Source organism: Mauremys reevesii, linkage group 16 (assembly GCF_016161935.1).
Source record: "Mauremys reevesii isolate NIE-2019 linkage group 16, ASM1616193v1, whole genome shotgun sequence".
Classification (NCBI taxonomy): Eukaryota; Metazoa; Chordata; order Testudines; family Geoemydidae; genus Mauremys; species Mauremys reevesii.
The window spans coordinates 37,432,313-37,451,105 of NC_052638.1; the positions used below are offsets into that span (position 1 = coordinate 37,432,313).

At 43.8% G+C, this 18,793-nt stretch overlaps 1 long non-coding RNA gene across 1 annotated transcript in view; it reads right to left on the reverse strand.

The window, feature by feature from the left end:
- LOC120384850 overlaps positions 1–9,327 on the reverse strand; it is a 31,680-nt gene extending 22,353 nt beyond the window's left edge. The window contains exons 1-3 of the long non-coding RNA XR_005589140.1: positions 9,198–9,327; positions 5,579–5,754; positions 3,299–3,353 (exon numbers count right to left, since the gene is read on the reverse strand). This is a non-coding gene — a long non-coding RNA (uncharacterized LOC120384850). The remainder of the gene's footprint in view (positions 1–3,298; positions 3,354–5,578; positions 5,755–9,197) is intronic.
- Between the last annotated feature and the right edge of the window lie 9,466 nt (positions 9,328–18,793).

Here is an 18,793-nt window from a genome sequence, read left to right on the forward strand (position 1 = left end):
GAAAATGGATTGCTATAAAATGTTGTAGAATCGTCTTACATTTCAACAGCACCCTCTGAGTCTAGGGGAAAATTTTCAAAGGCACAAATGTTTCAGTGGGAGATGGGGGATCGAGCTTCCCTTAGAGACTTTGAAATCCCTATTAAAACTTCCATCAGGGCAGAGCTCCCTGCTTTGGGTGGGTGTAGCTGGATGAAGAAGGAGCAGGGCCCTACTTGAATTTCATCTTTCCACAGAAACCCCCACCCAGGCTCCCTGCATCCTGTTCTGCTGCATTAAGGACCATCCATAGCTGTGGAAGACACACAGATTTGACCCAGAGAGAGAGATGTATGTGTTATTTCCGTCCTTTTTTAATATTAAACAAACATCGTTGGGTGGATCCATGCGTACGTGTGTACACACACACACACACACACACACACAATACCAATGTATACTCCCCAGAATAGGATCTTAGGGTAAAAAAAAGAGTTATTTCAATATTTTTCCTGCTAATTTCCGGAAACCATCCCAAATTTCCATGGCAAGGTAACCAGCCTCGATTCACCAGGGAAAGGAAGTTTACATACTTTAAAACGGATTGTTTGTCCCCACACTCAAACCAAAGAGGAAGGCATTGAATATCATATAATAAGAAAATTGGGAAAAGGGAAAGAAGTAGCAATATTGTTGGACATTAATAGCGTTCATCTCTTAAGCATGAATTGTGGATCTGTAATTGTTCACAAAACTGTAATATAAACAATTGGTGCCTTAAGCAATGGCAGAAGAGCAGCATTAGAAAGCCAGATCTAAATTTAAATCTCCATTCACTAGGAATTTTTTGTAATGGGAACCTTTTCAGCATTGTTTAGGAAGACTCCTATTTAGCCCATATCAGGAAAAGCAGATCCTCTTATTTCCTTATAAATGACAAATAAAGCCCAGGGGGTCTAAATTCCACACAGACATACACCAGCCTTCAGTGGTGCTGCATGGGGCGTAAGCCAGCACAGAATTTGGCCTGGTGTACAGTTGATTGTGATATTGTGACATGAGCCTTTAAGTCTGGGGGGGGGGGGGGTTGGTACTCAAAAGAATTAGGAAATTTTTGGATGGAAAGCAAAAAGGAGGAGGGAGGTGATTTAGGGTTAAGTGATAAGCAACTGACCCACAGAGATGTGCAAGCAGCTAGGCTTGTGGGAACTACTGGCATGAGACTTTTGGTAGAAGGCTTTGGAAATTCTCTCCAAATGGAAATAGAGCTCAACCTGGACCTGCCTACACTGGCACCTAGATACCACAATGATGGACACACTTGAGATGATACACATTCGATACAGGTTGTGAGATTTCAAAATTCATTGCAAGCCACATTTCATTGTCTAGATCAGTGGTTCTGAAACTTGTTCAGCCGCTTGTGTAGGGAAAGCCCCTGGCGGGCCGGGCCAGTTTGTTTACCTGCCCGGTCCACAGTTTCGGCCAATCGCGGCTCCCACTGGCTGCAGTTCACTGCTCCAGGCCAATGGGAGCTGCGGGAAGTGGAGGCCAGCACGTCCCTTGACCCGCGGCGCTTCCAGCAGCTCCCATTGGCCTGGAGCAGCAAACTGCGGCCAGTGGGAGCCACGATCGGCCAAACCTGCGGACAAGGCAGGTAAACAAACTGGCCCGGCCCGCCAGGGGCTTTCCCTACACAAGCGGCGTCCCAAGTTTGGGAAACACTGGTCTAGATTTTCAAACTAAGCCCAGTCTAGTGAACACCGGGCACTTAGCCAACTGGGTGGGTTTTCTTTGCTGTATGAGGCTGGGTGGGGGCATGATGCAAAGGCTCCTTTCATTAGAAATGAAATGCTAAAGGAACCCAATTTAAACCATGTAAAATGAGCCAAATTCCACAGTGATGGACCCCCAATAAATGCATGTAATAATCACCATCATAAGTCAGTCAGAGTTTGCTCCCATTCAACATAATCACAGAATTTCTATTGGGCCAGGTTCTCTACTGGGGTAACTACTTTGATTCAGTGGAGCTATGTCAGATGAGAATTTATTTTCCCCAGGAGCAGGGTGATTCAGGGATGAGATTCTTCTAGTTAAAACTGATACATCTTGATTAGTGCTAAGACAAAACCTATGGATCTGCATTTTTGGCACATCTCCAGAAACTATGAAACCATATTGTGTGAAATATTGTGGATTTAGTTACGCAGCCTAAGACAGCAATTAGAAAGCCTTGCATTGCATCTTGCATATAGCTCTATTGTGGTGCAGAGGATGTCTATGCAATTCTCATCTGTTCAGATCCTATGGGAAAGAATCAGTGCAATTTATCTTAGACCAGTATTTTCAAGGTATCCTCTCGCTCTCTTTCTCTCTATTGTTTGTTAACTGCTGCAAGTTTGGACGAGAGGCTGTGGGGTCAGAGCCAAGGCAGAGAACAGAGATTTACAGAGATCACGCAATGCTTCTCAGTCTGTGGCTGGAGTAAACAGAATCTCCTTAAAGGTCACTTCTTCAGGCTCCCGCTGCAATTGCCAAAGGAAGCTGCAATCATTTTTCAGTCCCTTAAATGCCAAGAGTAAAATGCACTGAGTCACAGTTTTCCTACATGTTCCTGGTTTGTGATGAGTCTACTTAGGAGGCATTTCCTTGCCAAGAAAAGCTTCTTTTTCCTTTTGAACCCGGAATAGACCCATGGCACCTTTTTACAAAGTTAAGAGTCAGGGCATAATGGGTTAGGAATTGCAATCGGACCCATTTGTGTGCCCTGGACAAAGTGTTTTCTGAATGATCAGTGGTGTCCTCTGAACAATCAGATCACGGCCTCTTTCTCCTTTACACTCATACTAGTCAAGGCTTTCGATATTGCAAGAATAATTCGTGTTGGGTGAAAAATTCGTAACACATTTTACTCAATGCATTAAATCTATTTTTCTGTTTGCAAACTGTTTTAAATTTCCCACTGTCATTTCATCTCCTTCTTCGACAATGGCCTCTCTTGAGCTAGCCTGCAAAGCCACCCTTTTCTCCTTATTTAGGATATGGAGTTGGGTTTTTCCATTGTCACTAAATTTATCCTCTGTCTGGCACCAAAGCTATCATATCTGGAAGGAAATCCAGATAAAATCTGAAGAACTACAACCCTTATCCACAGATACGAGCAGCCTTAACAAAGCCAATGAGACTACTTGCATACAAGCTACTCAGCCTGAAGAAGGGTTGTCAGATCTGGCACTCAAGTCCAGCCTTAGAAACATCCTTACATGAATAGTCGCCGTGTTTATATGAACCATGCAACTGATCTCTTCTCTCTTACCTCACAGTTCCAATCCATGTCCATAATATCTCTGGGTTTCATTAGGCAGTCCTGGCTGGATACATAAATAATACGGCTGTTGTCAGATTTCCCAATGGTGTGCAAGGGCAGATCTGGAAACCTAAAGGCCCTGACCTTCATGTTTCTCAGCAGGGAGTGAAACACCCTCGGAGCTGAAGCAGTGGGAAAATGCGAGCCTGTGTTATGCTTTAACGTGATACTGACAGGCAAATGTAATTTCTCAGAGCTCACTTGAGTGAACTCTGATCTGGTTTATAATCTCGTGCATTTAACACTGAGCCAGTTGTCGCTCATAGGCTGTGGCAGAGGCTTTAACAGGGTAACTTCCCTTTTAAGCTCTGCATAGCTTGGAAGGTGGCATAGGATAGCGGGGTGGTTTATCATCCCCTTCCTCTGTTGTTAGAGGCAGGCAGAGAAGACGGAATCGGGCTCATTTAACGTTGGCCAAGATGTGAGTACGTTTAAAAAAAATAAAAGCGAGGTCATTGTGCCACGTGGGGGAGATTGCTTAAGTTCAAAGCTAACACCTAAGGGAGGGGCAAATGTTCGAGTCTGTTCGGAGTTGGGGCAAAACCTGAACAAGGTCCTCAGGATTTGGTCTTTGATGCATGAGGCCAGACTAACCGTAGTTCTGCTATCTGAAAGTAGGAACATTGAAAGACAGATGGGAAGGGCCAAGCTTGTTCCTCTGTCTTCCAGCATCTCTCACCTTTCTCCCTCCCCCAGGACATCAGTCAGGTGGAGGCACCCAGCTCAGTTGCAATGCAAGGGCCCAGCGCAGTTTCCTACAACAGTGCATATAAAGGCCAGGGCTGGCGTTAGGGGGTAGCAAGCAGGGCAACTGCCTGGGGTCCCACGCCACAGGGGGCCCCACGAAGCTACATTGCTCAGGCTTCAGCCCCAAGTGGTGGGACTCAGCCCCATACTGTGGGGCTTCAGCTTTCTGCCCTGGTCCCCAGCGAGAGTAATGCTGGCCATGCTCGGTGGACACTCTGAAACCTGCTCATGGCCTCCCCGGGGGCCCCTGAGAACCACTGTGCTAGAGGAAGGCAACAATTCTCAGCGTCCCTGCCAGTAGGCCCTGGGGTAAAGTCCTCCCCTACAGCAAAGGTGGGCTCAGTTGTGCCACACAGAGTGGACTCGAGCTCAGGGAGCCATGGCAGTACATCACTCTGTGCACGAGGAGGGCACCTGCACCTACACCTCAGCATATTCCTCTGCCGGCTGGTGCATATGAGGTGTGGGCAGATGCTGGGCAGACTCTATGGCATAGGAGTGGGTCCTCGGGGGATGTGTTGTCACTGTTGTCATGGCTTCAAAATACAAGCTCCAGCTCCCGATATAAATCTAGCCTTCTCAAGCGGAGCAGGAATTTCCAGATTACACCCACACCTTATGTAAGCGTCGCTGCACGGAGCTCTCCAAAAGACAGCTTCCAGCAGCACCGCTGTTCTCTCAAAATATGGCAGCTCAGCAGCTCCCCATCACAAATGACCTTATCAAATGAAGATGTATGGCCAGGAGTCAGCATCCCTCTAATGTGCTGAGGCTTTGCAGATGGAGAGCGACTGGAGGAGTGGATCTGACTTGCAGCCTGAGCAGTAGTTTAGGGGTGTCATTATGATGGAAAGCTAACTCCTCTGCCTGCCCCCTGGGTCACTAGAGAAAAGACTCCTTTAGGTTACACCATGCTTCCTTCCAAACCACCCCCTACGCATGGAACCTATCCAGGTTCAATCTCCCCCTGCCTTCCTCTTGCAAAAATGTCCTTAAACCCCACTTGTTCCATGCACGATGCATTCCATTGATAATTGCCATCAGCCACATGGTTTCTCTATTTGTATTGCCTCCTATTGTTTTGCACTATATCCGTTTGTGCCTTTAGCTTGTGCTTTTTACCCTTCAGGGCAGGGAACTTGTCATCAGCATAGCTCTCCCCTCTTGAGGGCACCATGCATGCATACTTCGCTGCAAGTAATAGAAATGAGCCTGAGGTGCAACACTCAGCTCTGAATCTGAACAGTGTTTAAACGGCTCTTCCAGATGTGAGTTCAGACCATCATTGAACAGCCAGCTACAAAATCTGGGCACAGATCTAGGCTCTACCAATTTTTCCAATGCCCTAGAGTGTTTGGATCCAAATTTTCTTTGTTTGGGCCCAGGGCTAATAAAAGAATAATGCAAGAAGACAAACATACGCTCCACTTAGGGTCCAAGCCTTTGTGCCACAGATATACAGAAAATAAATAACACGCTCACCTGGGCTACGAAAGAACCCTAGAGTGATCACTCTTCACGGGAAAAAGGAGTGGTGGTGGTGGAAGGAATGTGTCTGAGCAGCTCTACAAATGTCACGAGAATGAAAGGCGCATTGAGCAGAGTGTGGTAAAGCAATTCAGGAACGTCTCTTCCTCATGACTTCATCCTGGCATACGCTACAGAAAAAGAGGTTGTTTACATCTAAATGTTGTGCAGTGGCTGAGAGCAACGGTTAACTAAATATTGTCAGATGAATTAACCAAAACTATATACAGAATGGTTCGCGGGAGGGTTGCACATGCTGAATGTGAGCATAATTTCAAGACTGCATGAAAGGCAGTTCATGCGTGGCACTGGTGATTTCTCCTGAAAATGACATTTGGACAAAGGGAAATTGAATGAGGCCAAATGATAGGACAGCCTTGAGTGCATAATGATAGCAACTGAAAGAGGAATTATAGAGATGGTATGAATTTCCCTGGAAGGGAGACAAGGACAAGGTTTGCAGATGACTTTATTAGCTGTGGAAGTAGTAGTGGCACTTTTCCAGGAGCACACTATGTCTCCTGCACAGGAATGTATACCCTGTTCTTCAGCACGGTAGTGGAGTTAATCACATAGCAAGCAGGGGGGACTTGTGCAGCACAAGCAGCAGAGCTGGTAAGAGGCAGGAAACGTTTCCAGGAGCAGGGCAGGAAGGCTCCTCCAAAACATTTACGGCCCAGAAGAAATCTCGGCCCCCTGGTAGTGGGAGGAGTGTTGCTTGCGTGCGTGCATGTGTGTGTGTATGTGTGTGTGTGTGTGTGTGTAGCGTGCAAACCCAATGCAGTCTGGTCCCTGTGTGGTCTAGAGGGGGGTTGTGTGTGTGGTCTTCCCAAAGCCCTGCTCATCTGTCCAAAGGCTGCTAACTGCCTGCTGAATGACCACGTCTGTTTACTTTAGCTCTGTCTGCACCAACTGAACTCTGATCGCTGTCTTCCTCCAGCTGGGCCGACTCAGGACCCCAAAGTGAAAGAGAGAGGGAGAGAGAGAGAGATCTGTGTGTGAGCCTCCAGAAAAGAATGGACTGCAAATGGACTGCAGTGTAAATCACAGCGAACAATTTATGGGCTATTTTCTCTCCCATCATTTCTCCCTTGACCCCCACCCCCTCTTCACTCAAACAGGCCGGGCTCATAAATCGCCTGTGCTGAGTGCTGGCAGAAAGGTTTTTCGTGTTCCTGACAGATACAATAAAAATATGCATGTGTGTCTGTTCACTGGGAGGAGGGAGAGGTGAGGTGGGTGTGTATGCGCTTGCATGGTGTGTGTGTGTGCCGTGACTGTGTGTGTGCATGGGCAGATTGTGAGCATGTGACTGGTGATTGTGTGTGTATGTGTCTGGTAATTACGTGTGGGAGAGGCTGTATGTCTGCATGTCTGGTGTGTGCACACGAGTGTACGGACTAAGAGTTTTGTTGGGTCTGGTTTGTGGATGGTGCATAGTGTGGGGAGAGCTGTGAGCACATGTTGCATGTGCTAATAGAAAAAAAAGTGTTCCCAAATATTCTTGCAAACAAAACTAGCAGATATACTTTGCTCATTTTTAGAGCTGGGTGGGAAACCTTTTTCCCATCCTGGGAAAACAGTTGAGATTTCAACAAATTTTCCCATCCCTTATTGGGGCAAAGGTTTTATCTCGAAAATTTTCATGAACTCACAAACAAAAACCAATTTAAATTAAGGTCAGTGAAAATATTTTGATTCTATTTTGATCATTTTTATTTAAACTATAATTTGTTCACTTTCCAAATGAAAGTCATTTCTAACTGGGAAAACAGAATTGTTCATTTTCAAAATGTCGCTATGGGAAACTGACAATTTTAAAACTTATTATTCAAAAAACCCCATTGTTTTTGTTGAGATTCCCATCAAAACTGACCCTTTCCCAGGAAGTTTCAATTTCAGCCAATGACGTTTATGGACAGAAAAATGGTTTGCCCCCCACCCCCAAAAATCTCAACCATCTCTACTTGTTTTCATGACCCTCTTTTATTCCCCCACCAAAGAACATTTATTAGAATGATTTTTTTATTCAGAAGAATATTTGTGGAAAGTAAAAGCATGGCAAACAAGTTTGTGTCTATTTAAGAATGGTAATGCACCATTTTGTAAAACTTTTTATTTGCTCAAAAGATTAGAAGAATTATGAGTAAAGAGCAACCTGGAATGTGGAGCTGGAATATTTGTAATAATTCACTAAAAGAATTGGGAATTCATCCTGTTTAGAAATTTGTCAGCAATCAGGAAACAGACACAATACCATGTGATTTAACTAGTTGCCCAGTCGCAAGGTTTTAATAGCAAATATTCAGTGAACAATCTGCAAATAAGTCAGTCATTCACGGATATTGGTTTGCTGAAACTAGTCAGACAACTGAAAAAAATTAAAAATGCATAAAAATCATAACTTGTTCACAGATCATTCACAACAGAAATAAAGAGGCTGGATAAATTAGCCACAATGAATAATTTAACCAGCCCCAAGCTGTGTATGTTTTGTGTGAGAGCCTCTGAACAGAAGAAGTGAATATTTATATGCAGTATGTGTATATATATGGATGTGTGTGCCTTTGTGCATGAAGGTGTATAAGCAGTGGGTGTGGGGTCCAAAATAAAGAGAGCGGGTGTCTGTGTCTCTGTGTGTGAAGGTGTGATAGTTGTGTGGGTGGGTGGGTGTGATAGTTGTGGGTGTGTGTGTTTTAATCTGTATGTGCCAGTGCGGGAAACAAAGGAAGTTGACAAAAAATGAATTATCCACTTAAGGTTGTGCCAGTTTCCCATCATCAATCTTATTTTAGAGGTTTATTATTCATTTGTGAAAAATCATTCTAGTCTTAACCTTTGCATATACAATATGGTCTGAAAATTGGAAAAAATTTATTACCAAATTGTGCTTTTATATATAGATATAGATATATGATATTATCTTCATTATATGATATTGATCATGATATATAATCAATCATTAATCTCAGACACTTTTAAACTACTCAAAAAAAAATATCCCAAAGCCTGAAAGTTATGGAAGTCTTTTGTTGTTTAGCTAACAGTAAGAAAAACCACAATTCATCTTAAAACAAATAACATTTGGCAAAACAATAAAGTGCTTTCATGGAATTTTGGAAACAATTCAACTTGATCATGATATTACACTTTCAAATTATGACGTGAAGTTTATGGGGTCTAGAATAAGTCATGCCCCTTGGAAATGAGAATATATATCCCTATAGCGTTTTAACTGATAGACTGGAACATATATATATAAAATGAGAACTCAAGAACTGCTCTGATCTGTGGGGAAGTGAATTAAACCAGTTTATTTGTTGTTCTTTATACCTCATTGACCCATTCTATTGAAAATTATGCTATTTTTCCTGATGGTCTGACTCAGCTAGTGAGGATCTTCCCACTGTTACATGCTTGTAAATAATGAACTGTATTTAATTATTGTATCAATCTACACCCTAGTCCTTCACTACCTGTGACTATCTAAAAATACACTTTAGAAGCACATCCCACATACAGAGAAAGAGTGAGACAGAGACAGAGGAAATGTTCCATTATACTGAGTACTTACCACATATTGATTAATAAAAACAGGAGACCATGTTTTTAAGAAATAGTTCAGTCTCTCTCCTGGAAAAGAAAAGAGAGAGAGAGAACTGTAGTTATTCTTTATTGCCGAATGGTTTAATTGGTGTCCAAATACTTATTACACTATAGAGACTCTTGGGTAAATTATATTTTCATTGCCTGAATATCTATTTAACAGAAAGATTAAATGAGAAATAATATGTGCTGTATAATTTTCCATATTCCTTTCCCTTTGGATTTTTAATAGGATAAAAGGAAGTCACATACAAAGGATTAAGAGTGACTGACATTAAGTTTGGGAGACAAAGTAATAAAGATAATGCTTTCTAGATCTCTTTTAGCTGCTATAATTGTTTCTATATTGTCACAACAGTGAGTTAAGAATGAAACTTCAGATTCCAAAGCACATCTTCTGGCTTTTGTCATATGCATTATAGCCTGGTCATTAGTTTAAATTCTCTTATTTGTATGACTGTAGATTTAATTCAGAGTCATGCAATGCATGGCTATTCAATTTATTTCTCTAGGGTATTTCTGGAGCCAGATAAGATTGTAAAAGCTGACTTTCCAGGTCTATGGAAATATATGCACATTGTTAAATGGTCTTCAGCATGCAAAACAAATACAGATTGGTCATTCAATATCCACGGTCCAATTTTACTGGCTAAAGATACTGATCTTTCGGCTTTACAGTTGGCTTGCAGACTTGATCAGTGTCCCATAAATGCTCATTTTTATTTTCCACCAATAGCAAAAAACAACATGTGAGTCCTTAATCCCTGGAAAGGGGCAGTGGCAGCAGCTTTACAGGGCTATTAGCTGTAGGTTATCTAGTTCGCCAAGGGAAAGGAAATAAGCCAGAGTCAGTGTCTGCTGCTCCCAAATTGTGCAATGCCTTTCTGGGCGCCAGTCTATGCACCTCCAAATAAGTCCCTGACCCCTAAAATTAACCTCTCTTGACATGGGGGGAATACCGGTTAAACTAGACTACACTCGCTAAAACGATTGGCAGTTTTCATAATTCCATAGGAGGACATGGATGGCTCCATGGACTAGGATAACCAGATGTATTCATTGGACGTACAACGACTTTGATTTTCAATTTCCCATCCGTATGGGTTTACATTTAAAAAAAAACCTGCCCGCTATGAAAGCAAATCGGATCCTTTATTCTGAGGCATCAATTAGCAAACGAATTTGTTTTGTTGTTGGTGGTTTAAAAAAAAAGTCTAGAAACTAGGATGGCTAAAAACGATTCCCTGCTAAAATGCAAGAAATACGAGGAACCGAGTTTCAATTTAACTCTAGCATCGGTGTGCTTCATGCTGGATTAACTTTGATTTCATGATATTCACACAGGACGGCGATGTATTTTCTCATTTAACAATCCCATCCCCACCCCCCACCAGAGATTCTTTGGTTTCTCCTTTCTGGTCTCTCCGGAGTTGTCACAATTTACTGGAGGCAGTTGGGTCATTTTATAGGCGAAGAAGAATGCTTTCTGCCTCATAGTCTGTTACTGTAAAAAACCAACAGGTACATTTAGCCCTGGATCGCACGTTTGTGTCCTTTCAGATTCATTCAGTTGCATCCACGTTATATTTCCTACTATATTTCCTCTATTTAGATAAACCACTACTTCTTTGGGGGGAGATTAGCTCTGAGCCGGGGGTTGTTCACTGACAAACACAATACAACACGTGGGCTATTTGTATGCGAAGGAGATTCGTTTTTCGCAAGTGTATTTACGAAGGAGAAGTTAACGCAACCCTGTACTATGTTTACGGTGGTGGGTTTTTTGTTTGTTTGTTTGTTTGTTTGTTTGTTTTTGGCGGGAGAGGGAATACGGTGAAATTCAGAAAGGATAAAGAAAGAAGTTTGTACCCAGGTTGTATAAATACATATTTGCATTGTGCCGATTTCCTTTTGAACCCCCCACCCCCCCTTTCCCTGCAATCCGATCATTTGTTTGGAAGAAAATGAATCTGGGCTTTGTTTTCAAATACTTGAGCTTCAGCATCTTCTGTAACACGGGAGTTTACAGGCACCCGCCCCGAAAAGCCGAAGCCAAACAGCGCTTTAAAGCGGAGGAAATCTCAGTAGAACTGATCAGTAGAAAAAAAAAAAAAGCTGAGAGTTTTGATTCCTGCCACTTCAGCACCCGGTATTCTTCTCATTGCCAGGTCTCTAATGCAATCCCCGGACTTATCGGCTCTGAGTCCTGGCTTGGTAAAGAGAAAAGCATCTCTTCTATGGGGGATCTTTTCTGCCACCCGGTTCTCCTTCCTTTCCTTAGCATTAGAATCAGTTCCCCAGAATGATACTCAACGTTCCCAACACGCTCAAGCCAGTCAATTTCCTACTGACCATTCACCAGGGAGCCCTAGTAGCCCTGATCTTTGGGTGATCTTCCGGGGGAGGGGGTTACTGCTTACGTTTTGTATTAAAATATAGTTGCGAAGCACCCATTTCAGAGGTTAGAAAAAGCGAGGAGGGGAAGGGCAGACCGAGATCTGACGAGGAGGAAGGGTGCTGGGCTCAGGCTCAGGTGTGCGGGTGGAAGGATGGGGGGTACAGACGGCGTAGGAGGAAGGGGTGTGTAGCTGGTGTGCACGTTACTGTACGAAAGGGTGTGCGCAGGGGAAAGGCTGAGTGGCTGAGCGTGGGGGTCGTTGGTGCACGGGGTGCACTTGGTGTGAGCGCAGAGGTAGGGATGAGCAGGAGGGGGTGTACACGTGTGTGGGTGGTTGGCTCCGGGGTGTGCATCAAGTGGGTGTATATTTGTGGACGTGTAGTTGGAAGGGGGTGTGCGCAGGGTCTGCGTATTCCAGGATGAATCCAGCGCCCGGTGAAGCCCAGGGTAAAACTCCCACCTACGCAGGATCGGGCCCCATCAGAACACACCGCCTACGACAGCCCCCGTGTTAAGAATACCCCGCGGCGCGTCGGAAGCCATTGCCCCAGGTGCAGGGCGCGTCCCGCAGGCTGCAGACGGGTCCACGCAGCCTCTGGATCTCTAGGGCCCAGGGGCATCGCCCGAGGACTCTTTCCCCGTTGAACATGCCAAGGGAGGGCGAAGGGGGGAGCGAAAGCTGATCCTGACGTTTCCATCATGTGAAATTGAAGCGCATGTGCCTCTAATGAAATATTTCCTCCCGTTTCAGGGCAGCTCAGTCATTCCCGATGGCAGGGAGCCTGGGAAAACAGATTCCCCCCAGCTCCCACCCACGGCGCCTAACCGCATCGGCCTGGCCGGGGCTGGGGAAACAAGGGCCTCGTTTTGCAGGGCAATGTCAGATTTCCACCTCCCGTGGGGGCTGGACACCTTCTATCGTTCTCCCAACGCAGCCCCGCTCCGCAGGGCAATTGCTTTAGGAAGGCTCCATGGGGCAGGAGTTTCACTAAGCTAAATACGGGGTGGGGGGAGAGCTTCCTTCTTTGGGGTGGGGGGAGGACAAATCCGCATTTAATCCCCTCCCAGGCTCCCATCCTCCAGGAGCTCATTCAGAGGAGACAGTGCCAGCCCCACAACGCATAGGGCGCAGGCAGCCGGGGAATCGTTTGTGCTGTTAAAGGGGGGAGAGAGGAGGTTGCCTTCAAGCCACTCCAGCACCGCCCGCTAGCCACCGCTGCACGAGGAGCAGCACAGGCTGCAAGGCAGTTTGTGCCAAGAGGTGACCCGAAGTGCTTTGGTCAGATTAGAGTTGGCTGTTAATGATGCCACTGCAATCATGGCCAGGGACTTGATTTGCTTTAAAATGAGGGGCGGCTTTCAGCTCCTTTCAACATTTGCACTTTTAATTTCTTGATCAGAAAACAAAAATTACTGCCAGGACAGGAGCTAGTGTAAATACCCAGCATCAGCTTTTGCTCTCAGTTAAAGTGGTGTCAAGCCAGAGTCACAGAGTCAACCTCAGCAAAAGCACCTTGGATTTGTACCAGCAGGATCAATAGCTGAATATACCCCTTAAGCGCTATTTTAGTCATGCTTCTTTTGTTTGCTTTAATTAGTTCTACTAGTTGTACTGTCCCCTTAGGCTGCTTGTATGCGGATGCCACTCCCTATCATGCTGACTTGTACTCCCCTGTCTGTAGCCAGCTGTTGTCTCCTCTTATACTTAAATTGGAAGCAGCAGGAGGCAGATACCATCTTTTTGCTCCCTATTTGTACAGCACCATGCACAATGGAGTCCTGGTCCAGGACTCTTTGCCACTAACACTAAGATTTTTATGCTTGGTTTCTTATGTAAGATGGGATTTTGAAAGGAGGCAAAGAGGCCTAACTCCCCTTGAACTTCAATCAGATGTGGCAGCCGAGAGGACCCTTTGAAAATACCAGCCAATGTTTGCTTGCTGTAGCCGGGGCACACCGCCCGGAGACCATGAAGAGGATCATATTCTGCAAATTCTAGTTACAAACTTCAATAGCTCAAGGTCGGAGAGTTAGGATTCTATTATCTGGCCCATTATAGAAAAAGGAACCAAGAGTAAAGTTTGCCTCCAAATGTCCCAAGGTCCCCAAGATTTGGCTCAGAGGTTCAGCCAAACACTTCCATTGTGACAAATCAATGAACAAAAACCAACACACTCAAATCACAGTATTTTTTACAAAACACCTAATCCCATAGTATTTAATTGTAATTGCTTAATATTTGGATCACAATTGCTTCCATAGGCCCCCAATCAAGTCCAAGGCCCCACCGCACTGGGTGTTGTGTAAATCATATGAAGACACTGTCCCCAGCCCCTACAATTTTACGATCTAAGGACTCAAGCCTGCAAACACTTCCAAAATACATAACGTTACTTGCAAAAATGTAAAACGTTGCAGGATTGGGGCCTAAAAGACAGCTGGCATGACAGGGGAGAGGGATACATACAATCAAAGATATACAATATATAATTTGCATATTTAAAAAAAAAAGATGACTAGATAAAGTAAGTGCCAGCTAATCTGATTTGCCCCTCAAGCCATAATTAATTGGCTGATTTATTGTAGGCATCGCAACAGAGGTGGGTTTAAAATACTCTTTGTTATTTTAAGAGGACACAAACACATGGGGCAGATTCTCAGCACCTGTAAATTGGTATAGCTCCACTGGAGTCAGTGAATTAAGCTAGTGGTTGAAGCCAGCGGAATTATGGCGATTTACACCCCCTGAAAACATGGCCCATATTCTTTAGAGTTCTGATCAATTTTCCCTCCACATTCCCTCCAAATTTCCCTCTCCCCAGATGATTAAAAAAAATAAAATCACAATATTTTATGTCTCCCAAGAAGAAAGCATCACCTACACCTTTACTTGTTTCATATTTTCTTCTCTCTCCACTTTTTCAGCCCTAACCCCCAAGACATTGCTAACAAGGCAGAGGTAGGAACACAGTGGCTCAGACCAGGGGGCCATGTAATCTACCATCCCATCTCTGACAGTGCTCACTACCAGCTGCTTCAGAGGAAGGTGCTAGAAATCCCTGCAGTGGATGGTTATGGGATAACCTGGCCTCAGAGGAAGGTTATTCCTAGCGCCCATCAGTCAGCGGGTGGATTATGCCCTGAAGATTCACACAAGGGACAGTGTTGGCCAGAAAGCATATAAGATTCAGGCTGTCAGGAGTAAAACTTGCAATAGGTGCCATAAAAAAAAAGCAGTAGAATCAGGAGTACTCCCAGCTTATCCTCTCAGAAAGACCCCCCCCCCCCCCACACACACACACACACTCTCTGCTTTCATGAGCAAATTGGTACAAGTATTACAGGTGACTGAGCTGCCAGTATAGATAGCGGAGGTTGTTGAAATACTCAAGGACTATTCCTGCACCACAAAAATCAGTGGTAATTTGCCTAGACTAGACTGTGATAGGCACCAGATACATAAAAACAAACAAACAATTTACAGCATGTTTTTATATCACTGCCAATTTTACTTTATGACTGTTAATTAGGAGCATATGAATTGCCACACTGGCAGATCAGTGGCCCACCTAGCTCACTACCCTTTCTCCTCCAGTGCTTAGTGCCTGCAGCTCTAAAGCAGAACCCCTGCTGTAGGCAGAGATTGGGAAGCAATATAAACTCCCAAGCTTGAAGGCATAAACCCAACTTTATTTTTTAAATACCTAATAACAGTGGATACATTATACCTGGATATGGAATAGCATTCCTCAAATTTTTACACTTAGGGCAAAATTCATCCCAGCACAAGGTTCCTAGACACCACTTGAAGCCTCTGTTAAGTGGTCCCTAGAAGTTTCTGTACTGGGGTAAAATACTGCTCTTACAGGACTTTTTGAACTTTTTTACAATCAGTTTTATCACGTGTACAGCACCATATATTTGAGTGGCCCCTCGATGCTTACAGTCCCCATCCCAAAGAGCTTTCATTCTAAGGGCTTGATCCTGTGGTGCTGAGCACCCTTAGCTCCTATCAGAGTTAATGAAAGCTAAGGGTGCTAAGCCTCTTGCAGAGTAATAGATTCAAACAGTGTAGTAAAATAGTTTAAAATATTTCCCCTGATCCTCCTTTAAGCAAGTGTCTCTGTTTCTTAAGGCATTCCCTTCCTATTCCCAAACACCACAACGTGAAAATGGCTTTTACTGCTCCACTACTAAAACCCATTCCTGTCAGGTTATTTCCCATGGCTTTAGCATTCTAGATACCTCATTTGTGTGAGGTGAGTTATTTTGTATGTTCATATGGGTTCAGGTAATATCTTTTATTGGGCCAACTTCTGCTGGTGAGAGAGACAAGCTCTCAAACTTGCAAGATAAAAGATACCTTGTCTCACTAATATTCTGGGACCAACACAGCTACAACAATATTGCATACATATTGGTTAAGATATTTCAAGCGGTCTAGGAGATTTAGACACAGATTTCATTAACTTTAATGGAAGATGTGTCTTAACCCCTTCTGATTTAATTCCATTTTCCGTTTCATGAATGGCCTATATGGAACGTGGAATACCTTATTTCTGTCATGCTTTGTCATGCATTTGGTTGGCAGCTTGGAAGACGTCATTAACATTGGAGAAGCTGCATGTGGTGGATGAAAGCAAGAAGCCAGCATTCCTCTCACTTAAAAGGATGAGTAACTGTTTTTGAATTGTACTGTGAGGATGTTGCAATGGGATAGGTCTTTCTGAAACTCAGTTGCACCACCATGCAATGACACATACATATTCTACATTCTTCACATGCTTAATATAGCATTAGCCACATAGACAGAATCTTAGAAATCACTGAGTGGCATTAGCTCAAGTCAGCCTCAATGAAGTGAGCATCACTCACTCCACCTTGATACATATCTTGATTCAAAAAGAAGAGCAATGGAAGTTATTTACTGTTCCTGGGTGACCAACTACTTACCTGGCTATATTTATATGGCTACTTAAAGATGTTGATGAAGACATTTACTAATGCTGTAGTACTGATTAGATCTACAATTAATTAAATGATTTCATGAAAATAATGGAGCAGAAGCTAGTGCATAACACAGATCTGCTCCAACATTATACTTATATTCAAGTAAATGATTTTACAATTACTCTTTCATACATCAGTAGTTGGGTACCATTTAATTTATTTTAAAGCTCCAAATAGATTGTAAACAATTTAAGCAAGAAGATCTAATTCACTACCATGTACCATTTATTTCAATGGAGTTACATCAGCATAAAACTGGATTAATACTTTGGCAAATGGGGCCTGATATTTGTAACTGGTCAGAGATATTACTGGTATGTTAAGAGAGTAGGTCCCCTAAAACTGGAAAAAATAATGATAATTTCTGGAAAATTTCTGTAGGGGCCTGATCTAATGCCCATTGAACTCATTGGAAAGACACACATTGACGTTAATGGGCTTTGGATCAGAAGAAACAACAATATTGATTTACATGAAGTTGGTGTTACCTTTATATTAGTATCAGAGGGGTAGCCGTGTTAGTCTGGATCTGTAAAAAGTGACAAAGAGTCCTGTGGCACCTTATAGACTAACAGAAGTATTGGAGCATAAGCTTTTATGGGTGAATACCCACTTCGTCAGACACATGTAATATAACCTTTATATTAGGTTATTTTTAATATATAAAATTGTCTATTCCAAAAAGTTTCTGGGCACATGTACAACATTAACAAAAATATTATTACACCTGTTTCTAATGATTTCTGGATCACATACTATTAATTATCTCCATACATGTCATATCTATTGTCCCAAGTCTTTATAAATGCACCCAACATTGTGGCATACAGGCAAATTAGCTAAAATGTTATTAATTAATAAGGAGAAATTCAGTTAGGAAAATGACTGAAGTTAAACATGTTTACACCGCGTATAGCAGTTCTTGACAGAAGGATTTACTTTTAGTAGCTTAAATGAATTAAAGTAGAAAAATACATACCCTCATTATTCAAGCATGTTCCTAAATATACCTCCTGTTACAGATGGAATGATCATAAATCATAGAATCACAGAAATATAGGGCTGGAAGGAACTGAGAGGTCATCCAGTCCAGCCCCGTGTGCTGAGTCAGGACCTGGTATTCCTAGACCATTGCTAAGGGGTGTTCATCTAACCTCTTAAAAACCTCCAATAACAGGGATTCCACAGCCTCCCTTAGAAACCTGTTCCAGTGCTTAAATATGCATACAGTTATAAAGCTTTACTAATATCTAATCTAAATCTCCCTTGCTGTAGATTAAGCCAATTACTTCTTGTCCTACCTTCTGTGGAGCGACTGATAACCGTCTCCTGGGAACAATCCTTAACGTATTTGAAGATAATTACCAGGCCCCTCCCAGTCTCCTTTTCTCAAGACTGAACAGGCCCAGTTTTTTCTTAAATCTTTCCTCATAGATTAGGTTTTCTAAACTTTCTATCATTTTTGTTGCTCTCTGTAGTAGCCTAGCGGCAGGGTTGCTCTCCGTGTGGGTCCGTGGGAGGCCACACTGCCTCACTACACACCTGTCCGTCGCCCACCATGGGGAATTAGCAGGGTGACAAGCGTCTCTAGCTCAGGCCTGTTTTCGGGGGGCAAGCAACATAGTTAAATAGCCCAGGCCCTCAATCAGGGTGGGGGCAATAGGAGTCTAGGGCTCAGGCCTGTGGTCAGGGCCAAGCAATGAACACAGTTAGATGGCCCTGGCCCTCAGGCAGGGCGGGGCAATAGGGGTCTATGTTTCGGGCCTAGGGTCAGGGCCAAGCCCCAAACCCAGTCAGGGAACCCAGACCCGTAGTCAGGGCAGGGCACTAAGAGTCAATAGCTTGGGCCAGTAGTCAGGGCTGAGCAGCAAGGAGTTTGGGCATCCTATCTCCTGCAGATGGCCAACAAACGCTGGCTCTGTGGCCTAGAGAGGGGGAAACTGCCACGCAGCTGCAGCCAGACTAGGGTTGGCTGCCCCCGGGGCCACTTCCTAACTCCCCCTCAAGGTGTACCTAGAACGGTAGGAGGTCCTCCAGATTGTCTGTGTTGAAGGCCTGTGGTAGTCCTGGCCACTCCTCTGTGGTCAGGTCAATAGGCAGCTTTGGCCAGTCCTCAGTTCTGCAGCAGTCTCCCAGCTCAGGAACAAGCAGAAGGT